The following is a 12078-nucleotide window of genomic DNA, read 5'->3' as shown; positions in this document are numbered from 1 at the left end:
AGACGCAGCTTAGTCATGCTGGCCACATGACCCAAAAGCTGTACACCGGCTCCCTTGGCCAATAAAGCGAGATGAGCGCCGCAACCCCAGAGTCAGTCACGACTGGACCTAATGGTCAGGGGTCCCTTTACCTTTACCCTTGATAGAAGTATTGCAGAACATTCCATCCCTAGATAGTCTCTTCTTGCTTCTCCCACGGCTTCAGCAAGCTAGGGTCCAGAGCAGAAGCCAGCCATGCTCCCCACTCTTTGGGTGCAGCATCTCCCAGCCAGCCTGCAATGAGTGCTGCCTGTTCTTACTTCTCACTTTTTCAAAAACCTTCTGCAAAAGGATATTTTTTTCCTGTGGTGACATCACACCCCTGTAACCCTGACAACCTCCCCCTCCCAATTCTACTGTCTCTGTTCACAGAAGGACAGCATTTGCATTGTCAATCGCTCTTAATGGCCCGGTACTCTGATCCCTTTGTTCCTTAATGGCCCCTCTATTAGCCATCTCTTGAACAGGAAAACCCGGTATAGCCTGTTACACTGCACCTGGCATCTTCCTTTAATACTCCAAATATTAGCCAAATTATAATATTTATTAAATATAAGAATTTAGGGGGATCTGCCCCCTCCAACTCATAACAATTATATACTGGATAAACTGAACAAAATGGGATAACTTGAGGAGAAATAAAATACAGTCGTACCTTGGTTTTCGCACAGCTTAGTTCTCAAACGTTTTGGCTCCCAAACACCGCAAACCCGGAAGTGGCTGTTCCAGTTTGCAAACTATTTTTGGAAGCCGAAAATCCATGGGGTTTCCGGGGCTTCCGATTGGCTGAAGGAGCTTCCTGCAGCTAATCAGAAGCCACGCTTTGGTTTCTGAACGTTTTGGAAGTCAAACGGAAGTCGTCTGAGGTCAGGAGAAAACTCATTCAGAACTACTTTTCTCCTCAGCTGTCAAATCTCAATGGTCTTCCTCACTGACTATCAACTCCCATTTATTAGAACTGCCAACCATTCAGAGTCTTTCAGTTCCTTAAATCACACACTGAATGTTCTATGCCAGGGAGGTCCAGCCCACAAGGCCCTGGGCAACATTAAAAAAAACACCTCTTAAAGCCTTAAAAATCAAAGTCTGATTATTGGTAACATGTAGTTAATTATTTACATAAATGTTTATTAGCCATATTGGTTTTGCTGCATACATACACGTTTGTTTACAGAAAAAATACCAATTAAATATTAATATTAAATATATTGCAAACACTTTAATTTACAAAATGGGAGAATCGTATATTAAATATATGGACGTTGAATGCTAGTTTTTCTTTCATCTTACTGCTATTATGAGGATATCAGCATTCCCAAAAGTATCAAGCCTGTGTGTTAATATTTCTCTTATTAGATACATGATATTTTCAATATTTGTAGAGCACTGAAAATGGGAGTATATATAAGGTAGTTTAATATTTAATATTTAAACTACCACCAACACCACTTTACCCATCTTTTGCAAATATTGTATATCCTCTTTTGTTGTTGAAACATAAAAAGTTAGCTGCTAAGAAGCCAGGAATAATAAAATGGGCATTTTTGGGGGGGTTATATTCACTCCTGTATCTTGGTCCTTATTGGGATATTATTTCTTATGCTGTTCTTAAGTATCATGGCTAACAGGGTAAGAATTCAGTGTGTAGCTTCAGTCTGCGACCACAGGCCCATTGTATAGTAAGGTTACTTTTAATGACATAAGTGGAATCTATGGTAACTCTGTGGGCTGCTTATGGTTGCATTAAGAACTGTATTCTTCATTGTACTCCCTCTTCAGTCCAAGTTTATTTTGTACCTTATTATTATTATGATTACTTTTGCTGAAGGGCTCTTCACATGCAAAGTTACACCCATTTAAAGAAAGGTATGTTTTTTCATCAATTAAGTCAAACTGGAACAACAGGCCACGCAGAAACTCTTTGGGCTTGATCTTGCAAAGACTTATGATTTGCTAATGCATTATGCAAGAGATATGCAGTAGGATGAAGAGCGTGGTTAATAGATCAGGTGAAGCAAAGGTAACAAGCAACCTCTCTACCTGGTCTGCTGAATTTTGCTCCCCCCCCTCAGGCTTGCATAAGAAGCAAAGTTAAGAGCTGCTGCAAGAGGATTGGATTAAAACTCAAAATGACCTAGACAATTACAAATTGATTACATATTAGAAGAGACTAAATGTAGTCTCTTAAAATATGAGAACAGTGACTCTGCAGTGCTGTTGCCCTAAAGGGGGGATAGGCAGGGGAGCAGACAAATCTGCTTGGGCTAATAGCTCAGAATAAATATATCTCAAAGTATGATGTTTCTCATGTATTCATAGGTCAATGCAATCCCATGGGAAAATACATAATAAACACATGTTATTGAATGTGCTACCAGTTAATTCAGATAGCTACTACCCACAATTTTCAATCAAGTATAATTCCATGGTTGCTTCTTAAGCCCATTTAGCTGGAAACACATAAGTTCCATTGGCCTCAGACTAATGTCTGAATTGGATATGGAGAATCTGGTGACCACTGGATGATGTTAGACTCCACTGAATATGCTATCTGGGACTGATGCGACTTGGCCAGGGATGAAGGGAGCTGTAGTCCAGCAATATCTGGAGGGTCGTGGGTTCCTCATTTCTGCTCTGCATAAACATGATTAGAATAAGAATGAAAAGGACCAACAAACACCAGTTACGTTATGATAGCAACTGCCAGTTACCTTATGGCAACTGCACATCATAAACTTATATTTGTATCTTAATACGTACTTCACACAGAAGTAGCCATTCCAGATGTTATTGGACTCACAAGAAACCAGCACAGCTAATGGCCAGGGAAGATGGGAACTAGAGTTCAGCAAGATCTAGAGGGGTGTGTGCTGGATATCCCTTGCTTCATAAGCTCCTTTGGGAGAAAGGTTGGGATATAAATTAAAATAGTAACAATGAATTTAGCTGAATTAGTCCACTGTTCAGATTTTGGGCACTCACTTCATTTTAACCAAAGGCCACCTCTTTCCAAATGGAGTGCCTTTCATCAGCTGAGACAAGAACTTCACTTGAGGTCTCACCAATGGTAGCCTGGCCACAGCTATCCATCAAGGACTGACTACTGTAATATGTGAGGCTGAGTTTGAAGGGCATTCAGGAATTACAGTTACTTTAAACACAGCTGTCAGGATACTGATTGGGACTGGTTGATGGAAATTTATCTCACTAGTGTTGAAAGAACTTCACTGTGTGAGTGCCTGGAGGCGGTTGGAGGATGGATGGCGGCTAATGGATTGAAGTTGAATCCTGACAAGACAGAAGTACTGTTTTTGGGGGACAGGGGGCGGGCTGGTGTGGAGACTCCCTGGTCCTGAATAGGGTAACTGTGCCCCTGAAGGACCAGGTGCGTAGCCTGGGAGTCATTTTGGACTCACAGCTGTCCATGGAGGCGCAGGTCAATTCTGTATCCAGGGCAGCTGTCTACCAACTCCACCTGGTACGCAGGCTGAGACCCTACCTGCCCGCGGACTGTCTGGCCAGAGTGGTGCATGCTCTAGTTATCTCCCGCTTGGACTACTGCAATGCACTCTACGTGGGGCTACCTTTGAAGGTGACTCGGAAACTACAGCTAATCCAGAATGTGGCAGCTAGACTGGTGACTGGGGGCGGCCGCCGAGACCACATAACACCGGTCTTGAAAGACCTACATTGGCTCCCAGTACGTTTCCGAGCACAATTCAAAGTGCTGGTGTTGACCTTTAAAGCCCTAAACGGCTTCGGCCCAGTATACCTGAAGGAGCGTCTCCACCCCCATCGTTCTGCCCGGACACTGAGGTCCAGCGCCGAAGGCCTTCTGGCGGTTCCCTCATTGCGAGAAGCGAAGCTACAGGGAACCAGGCAGAGGGCCTTTTCGGTGGTGGCGCCCACCCTGTGGAATGCCCTCCCATCGGATGTCAAGGTGATGGACAACTACCTGACATTCAGAAGACATCTTAAGGCGGCCCTATTCAGGGAAGCTTTTAATGTATGATATTTTAGTGTGTTTTGGTTTCTGTGGAAGCCGCCCAGAGTGGCTGGGGAAACCCAGCCAGATGGGCGGGGTACAAATAATAAATTATTATTATTATTAGCTACCAGGCTGTTTCTATGGTCTGGTGCTTACACTTAAAGCCCTCTATGACTTAGGATCCAGGTGCTTGAAGGAAGGCTTTTGTATCAACAATAACATTTGTATGACACCCATCTGAATGGGTTGCCCCAGCCACTACTGAGTATCTCCAGGTGCTGGTAACATCCAAAATAGATAGGTGCTGAAAATCTCAGCAATGGGGGTAATGATGGGGGAAATGCTCTCTAGTGTGTAGAATTCATTTAGGAAAAGTCTGGATCCTGCTTGCAAGCTTCTCATGTGGTCAGCCACTGTAAGAACAGGATACTGGACTAGATGGGCCATTGGCCTGATCCCACAAGAACTTTTTATGTTCTCGTACAGAGTGGAGGATGGCTAATCTTATGTGCTTTTATTTGCATTTCAGACTGACATTGTTAATAGTTTGTACCTGTTGTCTCTGCTGCTTTTTATTTGCTGCTGCTTTAAATGGCTTTTTTTATTATTCTTAGTACAGTTGGTACCTCAGGTTACAGACGCTTCAGGTTACAGAGTCCGCTAACCCAGAAATAGTACCTCGGGTTAAGAACTTTGCTTCAGGATGAGAACAGAAATTGTGCTGTGGCAGCGGGAGCTAAAGTGGTATCTCCGGTTAAGAACAGTTTCAGGTTAAGAACGGACCTCCAGAACGAATTAAGTTCTTAACCCGAGGTACCACTTTATTCATATAAGCTGTGTTGAAGCTGCTGGAGGCAAAAGCCTGCCAAGATACAAACGGTATAAAACAAATAAGTGCAGGCAGTCTTCTTGTGTTGCACCACTTCAGACCACCTGCAGTTGTCCTTTCACCGGTCAGCAGTACCCATAGCCATTTCCTGGTTGTCATGAGGGGTCTACGTGCAAGAGCTTTTCAGCCACATCCTTCCTGCATGCGCACTTCGCAGTGCAGTATTTAATATGCCCAAGAGCATCCCTTTGAATCTTGCCTTCCCGCCTTGGCCCTGTTGTTATTGCAATCCTATTTCTGCCTTCCCAGAAGCCAGCTTCACGGAGTTCAAGGGGAGCTTACACCCAACCGCAGAAAAGGCAGCTTTTAAGACTGCAGCCCCGCGTTATTAATAACAATTAAGCACAGCTGCTCCGCTGCCCCCCCCCCCTGCGCCATATACACAGCCACAGCTTTTGCGCTCCACTCCCCCCCCCCCGCAAAAGGGAGTTCAGCTGAGCTTTCTCCTATGCGTAGAACGGCAGCCTCAAATCCCCCCAGCTCCGCGCATGCTTACTTGGAAGCCCACCTCGCGCTCACTCGCGGGGTGTTTCTGCTTCTTCCAAATTAGGACGGCAGCCGCGGCAGCGGCAGCTTTTCCTCAGAAGAGTTTCCCGCCCAAACCGCCCCCTGCCTCGCGCTGGGCGGGCCTGAGGGCGGGCCGAGGAGCGAGGGGGGCGGGCCGCGCGCGCCTCTTTCCCTTCCCCTCGTTTTCTCCTCATGCCCGCAAAGCTGTTGTTGCCGCCGCCGCCAACACGGCTGGAGCGGGCGGGATGGAGAAAGGAGGTGGTGGGTGTCGCCCCCCGTGAATTTTTCCTCAGTCGGTAGGAGAAGCAGCAGCAGGAGGAGGAGGAGTCTGTGGTGCCAACGGGTATGTTGCCGTCCCTTCAGTCTGCACGTCCCCAGACCCGCCTGAGGGAAAGCGAGAATAGGCTTTGCCGCTTCCATGAAAGCTCATCCCGGCGGGAGGGATGGTGCTACTGTCCCCTGCGCCTTTTTTGCCTTTTAAAATCGGTTCTAAATTCAGTTTTCCTGAAACTTGTCTCTCCCCCCACCCCTCTCTTGGCTGGCCGGGGATTATTTTACCAAGGGTATAATATGAGATCCGTATCATCAGCCGCGAGGGAAAAGCGCTTTGTACATGGTCAGAGGCGTCCTTGGTCTCTCGCTCAAGGCAGAATATACTGATTCATTTTGGTTGAGCTTGGAGGTAGGGATGCCAAGGCTGGAGTTTGCGTTTTTCGTGATTCAAGAGGAGGTCCCTGGTTCCTTTGTGGTGGAAAGCGTTCTGGGCATGTTCAGAGGAACTGTTGTCTTCCAGTACTTTTTGTGCGTTTCGGCAGACCTGTTAACGCAAAATAAATTATGGGGCAGAGCCATGGGGTGGGGAAGCTTTTAAAGCCCAAGGCTTTTTGGGGGGGGGGCACATGCCAGTGGTGGGCAAGCCTTGAGGGAAATGTGAGCTGAGCAAAGAATGTGAATTTTTACCTCGGTACAACAGGCCAGCTTGCTACACATGCTTGTACTCTTCTGTTTATAATAATAATTAATAATAATTTATTATTTATACCCCGCCCATCTGGCTGGGCCTCCCCAGCCACTCTGGGCGGCTTCCATAAAAACCAAAAATACATCCATGGAAGCAAGAGGTGTTATCAGAGTTCAAGAGCCAGTGCGGTTAGAGTGTGGACTGGGGAGACCAGGGTTCAGATCTCCACACAGCCATGAAGCTCACTGCGTGACCCTGGGACAGTCACCGACTCTCAGCCCTAACCTACCTTGCAAGGTTGTGGTTAGGATAAAATAGGGAGGAGAACTGTGTGTGTAACCTTGAGCTCCTTGGAGGAAAGTTGGAACAGAAATGTAAAAGTAAGTAAATAAAATGCTCCAGCCAGGCCGAAAGAAAAAGAAAAAGGTGGAAAGCAGGGCCAGAGGAAGAGCCTTGGAGGGCCACACTCTGCCTGTGGGCCTGAAAGTCTCCGCCCCTCATTTAAGTTTTGTCAGTAGGTGAGTTAAAAGCAGAGTGTCTTAAAGGTGTAGCAGCCGAATTCATTGAGGTGGCAGTGTGAGGGCAATATGTTCAAGGCTTGGAACCTAGTGACTATGGCCTAAGTGGCACAATCCTGCTTTTCTGAGCCTATATGTGGAGGAGAGAGATGGAGAATGTCACAAAGTCATTATTTCCCAGCCCACATTTGACTATTAGCATCTTTGGCAGGGAGCCCAGCAGGGCATCATATCTCATGGAGTCTCCACTAGATGTGCACTTGATGTACCGGTATTTTGCTTGCCAGATCACCCCCGCCCCCAACCCTTTAGCCAGATTTCTGTTAGGTCCCTGGGGCATTAACAGCAGTCAAACGTGTTGGACTTCCATGGTCTCTGTTCCACTCTCTTCCCTCACCCTGCTTGCTGTTTTCCCAAAGCTATGCCATGCCCCTCTGTGCTTCTAGTCATTGCCCAGCTGTTGAAATCTAACAAAGGCTTAAAAAAACTTTTCATTTTTTCCCCTCCCACAGAAGATATCTGTCCTCCTCACCCAGCATTTGGGGGGGGAGTGGGGGGAGGAGGAGAGATCTTACCAATTGGAAATCATGTCGCTGCAAGGCTAAAATCCAGGACTCTGAAAAAGCAAGTACTGTACTGTTATAGATGCCCCATATTGCTTATTTTAATAGCTTGTGTCTCATTCCAAAGCATTCCAGTTGATGTAGATTTCATAGCTCAGGAGTGTACCTTATTCTATTTTTTTGCAGTTTTGATCCTTGGGCATTTTTTAAGTGGTTGAATATATTAAGCCAATTTTCTTCTCTTTCCCAGCAAGCCTGGTTATCCCCTCTGCCTGCTTCATGCTGCTTGCGTGTGCCTTGGCTCTTGCTATTTGGCACTACGTACATGCATTTCCTTTCTGTGTAAATTCTTTTACTTTCATGGTGTGTGCGATTTGGTTTACTTTGCAGAAGCTTTGGAGAGAAGCAGAGAAATACTTGTTTTAATCCCTTGGAAACCTCTCTCCTTCCGCAGCCATAGCATTTTACATGGGTTTTTTTTTAGCAACTATGTATTTTTGGTTTGGCGGGCTGTTGATAGCCACTTCATTTATCTCATTTCTCTCTACACCAATGTACGCCCCCAAACCCAGAAAGTGCGAAGTTTTTCTCCCTCTCCCCTCTCCATTTCCCCAGCAGTTAGGTCTGTGTTGTTGGAATGCTCCTTTGGGCTCCTGTGAGAAGGCAGGCTTCCTGCTTTCTTGTCCAAATATTCAGTGGGGAACATCTCGTCCGGAGCTCATGGAACAAGTGAGCAAAGCTTGCTGGTTTAATAAGGAACAGGGAAAAAGAGAAAGAGATGACCAGAATTATATGAACCTTTTAAAAAATCAAAACAGAAACTGAGTACATGCACGTACTTGGAAGCAAGAGCTAGAAAGGGCTAGAAGAGCAGGCATCTCCAAACACCCCTATTGTACCTAAAATGGAATGTAGATTCCCTGGTTCTGCACCCAGAAGCTGATTTCAGCAGGTACTGTGCCTCTGATCACTTTGATGTTCTTGTGCCTCTTCAATAGTTCTGTGTTGTTTTTTCAGATATTTGCTGGTTTTCAAAGAGAGATTTTCCTGTTATGTTTGAAGTAGCTAATTGGGTAGCAAAACACTGATGAAACAGGATGACTTAATGCTCTTGTCATGCTTTTTTGCTGCTCTGCTTCTTCTGTACTAACAGAATCTGCTTATTTGAACAGTCAAGAGCCGTAGTGTGTTATGTATATGAACTGGCATATACTGTCCTGGGAATTTCATCCCTTAGATAGCATCATTATTTTAAGTTCCCATTAAGGAAGGTTTAATTATCCATTTATAAAATAGGCTTTGCACTGAAATTATTTAGCTTGAATAGGAACAGGTTCACTAGTAATCACAGTACATATTTTAGTCTAATAGTTTCTTTTTTAATCCATGAGGTGATTCTTCTCACCTTTTTTTTTTTTAAATCTCTCTTGAAAATATTAGGCCTTCTAAAGAGAAGCTTCAGTAATAAATGTTTGTATTCAACAGCTTATTCCTGATTATGCAAACTTTTCACTCGAGTGGAATGGACCATTTTGGATGTGTCTTCTCCAGGCTGAAGTGACATCCTGCCTGAATTTGTCAGTGTGCTCTCATATTTTAGACATGTGTAGCTCTTCACACCTTTCAAGTGTTGTTGGTCTACAACACCCATTATCCCTGACTATTGGTTATGCTGGTTGGGGCTGATGGGAGTTGGAGTCCTACAACATCTGGAGAGCCTCAGGTTTCTCACTTTTGGTTTAGCGTGACATGCAAACATACCCACTGTCTTTGGGTTACTGAGCAGCCCTATGGTATCCAGCAGCATAATTATTTGTGCCATCAAAGTTAAAACATGTTTTGGTACTTTGCAGTCAGGTAGAGTTGCCTCATCAGGGACGCGGGTGGCGCTGTGGGTTAAACCATAGAGCCTAGGACTTGCCGATCAAAAGGTCAGCGGTTCGAATCCTCATGACAGGGTGAGCTCCCATTGCTTGGTCCCTGCTCCTGCCAACCTAGCAGTTCGAAAGCACGTCAAAGTGCAATTAGATAAATAGGTACTGCTCTGGCGGGAAGGTAAACGGCGTTTCTGTGCACTGCTCTGGTTCGCCAGGAGCGGCTTAGTCATGCTGGCCACATGACCCGGAAGCTGTACGCCGGCTCCCTCGGCCAATAAAGCGAGATGAGCGCTGCAACCCCAGAGTCGTCCACGACTGGACCTAATGGTCAGGGGCCCCTTTACCTTTACCTTAGAGTTGCCTCTGTGCCTTCCTAATTAGAAAACACCCATTTACTATTAATAGTGGTTGACACATATTTTGCCTCTATGACTTGTAGGCCAAAATGGCTATATCAGGGGTAACCATCATGTTGTCCTTCAGATGTTGTTGGGCTAAACAACTCCCATTAGCCCTGGCCAGCAGGTCCAGTGGTCAAGTATGATGGAAACTATATTCCCACATCTTCTGGAGTACACTACTGTGACTAACCTTGGCATATAGGTTGGCTTGCAAGGCTGTGCATCTCAAACAGCTCCTTGAAAGATGAGCTCCTTTTGTAACAGGACCGTGTTCCATGACAGTAGGAACAGGGATTAGCCCATGATGTAGGGGCCTAGGGTTAAGTTCAGTAATGTTGTTAGAGTACTAAGTTTGTGGTGCAAAACATCCAAAGCTGCCGTTCCAGACAAACATACCTGGAAGCTAGCCCCACTGATGTCAATGGTACTTTCTTCTGAGTACATAGGATTACACTATTAATCTAGGGTTGTATTTCCCCCCCCCCCCATCTACCTGGGAAAATACTAATGTTAAGTGTTTACTAGAGATATGCAGTCAACTATCAAGCTGGCTATTTCAAAATGAAGTGCAGTTCTTCAACTCTGCAGCCAGCTGCATAGCTAGCTGCTCGGGTGCCCAGGGTGGCGTGCTTGCCCTGTGCCCATGGGGGTGGGGCAAGCCAGGGCAGGGTGCGCCACGGAACCTCCAAGGAGTCTGTCTGCCGCATCCCCCTCAGCTGTAGGGTGGCTGAGGGGGAGGCATCGGGCAGACACAAGCTCCATGTTGCCATTTTGGGCAGCGCAGAGCCGGCAGGTGCCCGAGCCACTGCGTCACTCCCAGGAGAGATGTGTGTCTCGGGCGTGCTGTGGGCCCTACACTAAGTGTCACCCTCTGATGTGTGGCGACTAGTGTACCCTGCCCCCTAGCTATGCCTCTATTTGCAGCTCCAGGTCAAATGCAGTTCTCCTTTCTGTCTTCTCAGGACACTTCAGAGGACTGAAGAAGAGGCCGTATGGAGGAGTTAATCTCCCAAACCCTACTGGTTCCCCCTAGCTTGCTGCCTTCTCATCTACTGTTTTCATAGACCCAGTTTCTACCCTCCATTCCTAGACCCTTCTGTATCTCTCCTGAATCAGAGTACCTCAGATGAATGAACCATAGCTGAGTAAGAGAGCACATGCTTCGCATGCAGAAGGCCTTAGCTTCAGCTCTGGCATCTCCTGCCTGAAACCCTGGAGAGATGCTTTCAGTCAGTATATGCATCATAAAGCTAAATAAACCAATGGTCTGACCTGGTGTAAGGCAGCTTCCTACATTCCCAATGGTATCCACAGATGCTTCTACTCTTTACCACTCTGACATTAGGGCACCTCATTCAATCACACCAAAAAACTCATCACTTTTACAATGTAGTTTACATAGAATTCCATTGTGTCTCAAAAAAACTGGTTGAATCTTGTCAAGTACTTCTCACCTCTCACCTTTGTGTCTGTCAATTCACCTGCTGCTTTGAGACCAATTAAAGCTGTCACTTCAGGTGATATACGTGTAATGGTTTGGGGAAATAATAGTTTATGACTTGAAATTGACTTTATAAGGCTAGGCCATATAATTTGTGCCCCCCCCCCCATAGTTTCAGGCTGCAACTGACATGATCCTTGATCACTGATCATGTTGGCTGGGGCTGATGGGAGTTCCAACAACAGTTGGAGGGTCACAGGTTCCCTCATTTCTCTTAAAATATTACACCGTAGTAGTCCTTAATGTGAAAATACTGAGAGAGGGTTAATTTTTGTTTTTAATGACTTTCTCAGCATTTATACAATTTCTGGGTGAAGAGATAAGAACGTAAATATTCTTAAGAACTAGTGTGGTTAAGTGATTAGACTGTCTGGTCCAGGGTTCAAATCACCACTCAACCATGAAGCTCACTGGGTGACCTTGGGCCAGTCACTGCCTCTCAGTCTAACCAACATTGCAGGTTGCTGGGATTAAACTGAGAAAGGGAGTAAGTAATTTTTTTAAAAAAACAACTTGATACAGACGTGTGGCAGGTAAATGTACTGCACCTACTTATTAAAAGGGAATCTGTGTAAAATATATTGGGGTTGTATTCCACTAACATAGATCCATTGAAAGTAAGTTAGTTTGCCATTTCAGTGGGTTTTCTGTGGGTAAAAGTTAGTGTAATATAGTACAGTACAACTTTAAGTACATAAAATCTGGCCATAGCATCTAAATAAGGCTTCTGCTGCAAGGCTTGTGTCAAGAGTGTTCTTGAAAAGTTTTATATAATTCTGCCTAGCTAGAGTTACTATGATATGACACTTTTCATTGCTTCTGCAAAGAGCAAAG

General features: G+C 45.4%; 1 protein-coding gene and 1 long non-coding RNA gene across 6 annotated transcripts in view; one reads left to right on the top strand and one right to left on the bottom strand.

Moving 5' to 3' along the window:
* Positions 1–1590: 1590 nt before the first annotated feature.
* Positions 1591–5542, bottom strand: LOC310692723. Its single transcript, XR_014518856.1, has 3 exons — positions 5413–5542; positions 2800–2935; positions 1591–2673 (listed from the first exon to the last, which is right to left on the bottom strand). It is a non-coding gene; the product is annotated as an uncharacterized lncRNA (long non-coding RNA).
* Positions 5543–5554: 12 nt separating this feature from the next.
* The window catches only part of LOC310692640 (ankyrin repeat and fibronectin type-III domain-containing protein 1-like), a 346685-nt gene continuing 340161 nt past the window's right edge, over positions 5555–12078 (top strand). For 2 of the 5 annotated variants that reach the window (XM_083473610.1, XM_083473609.1), the window contains exon 1: positions 5555–5766. The gene's annotated coding sequence lies outside the window, so the exon portion shown is untranslated. The remainder of the gene's footprint in view (positions 5767–12078) is intronic. The other 3 variants (XM_083473611.1, XM_083473607.1, XM_083473608.1) reach the window with 2 other exon arrangements.

Source organism: Podarcis liolepis (genome assembly GCF_965112155.1).
Source record: "Podarcis liolepis genome assembly, chromosome: 14".
NCBI classification, from domain to species: domain Eukaryota; kingdom Metazoa; phylum Chordata; class Lepidosauria; order Squamata; family Lacertidae; genus Podarcis; species Podarcis liolepis.
This window is presented reverse-complemented; position numbering and strand designations above follow the sequence as displayed.